At 42.2% G+C, this 543-nt stretch overlaps 1 long non-coding RNA gene across 1 annotated transcript; it reads right to left on the bottom strand.

The window, feature by feature from the left end:
• Positions 1-6: 6 nt before the first annotated feature.
• LOC105120387 (uncharacterized) lies at positions 7-543 on the bottom strand. The gene is made up of 2 exons (XR_841319.1): positions 426-543; positions 7-323 (listed from the first exon to the last, which is right to left on the bottom strand). It is a non-coding gene; the product is annotated as an uncharacterized LOC105120387 (long non-coding RNA).

The raw sequence follows: 543 nt of genomic DNA, 5'->3' as shown, positions 1-543 counted from the left end.
GGCACGGAAAGCACATGGATAGTGGATTTTTAATTTTAATTCCTTGAACATGGACAGCAGATCAAACCGAGCAGTGTATAATAATTAATTATATAGTAGAAATTGAAAATCTCCCTCGATCCTACTGGTTTTTCATACATTACAGAGCTGCTCTCAACATCTCTTTACAAAACTCAATATAAAACAATCCTGCAAGCTGCACAAAACTAGGCGCTCCCATGGATTGATTCTTCATATTGAAATGTCCATCATGTCCACCACCAAGTTGTCCATCATCACAGAGGCAACTTCTGCAAAGCATCGCAGCTCCCAACTTTGCTTCCCTGCAATTTGATTTTCCTGTAAATGTTAGGATCCAGCTTGGGATAATACATAGACATGTGAGGAATCAACAGGTCTAAGCAGCAGGAAAGAAAGAACCCTACCATACAGAGACGGTGACGATGCGAGGCTCGCACTTGGTTTAGGTGACTTGATCAGAGGGCATGAAGGAAGTGGAAGAACTGGGAGATTTTGACAGTTGCAGATCTCGACCATGTAGCC

The sequence above is a fragment of the Populus euphratica genome, unplaced genomic scaffold (assembly GCF_000495115.2).
Source record: "Populus euphratica unplaced genomic scaffold, PopEup_1.0 scaffold9456.1, whole genome shotgun sequence".
NCBI classification, from domain to species: Eukaryota; Viridiplantae; Streptophyta; class Magnoliopsida; order Malpighiales; family Salicaceae; genus Populus; species Populus euphratica.
Note: the sequence above shows the minus strand (reverse complement) of the source record. Positions and strands in the feature narration are given on the sequence as shown.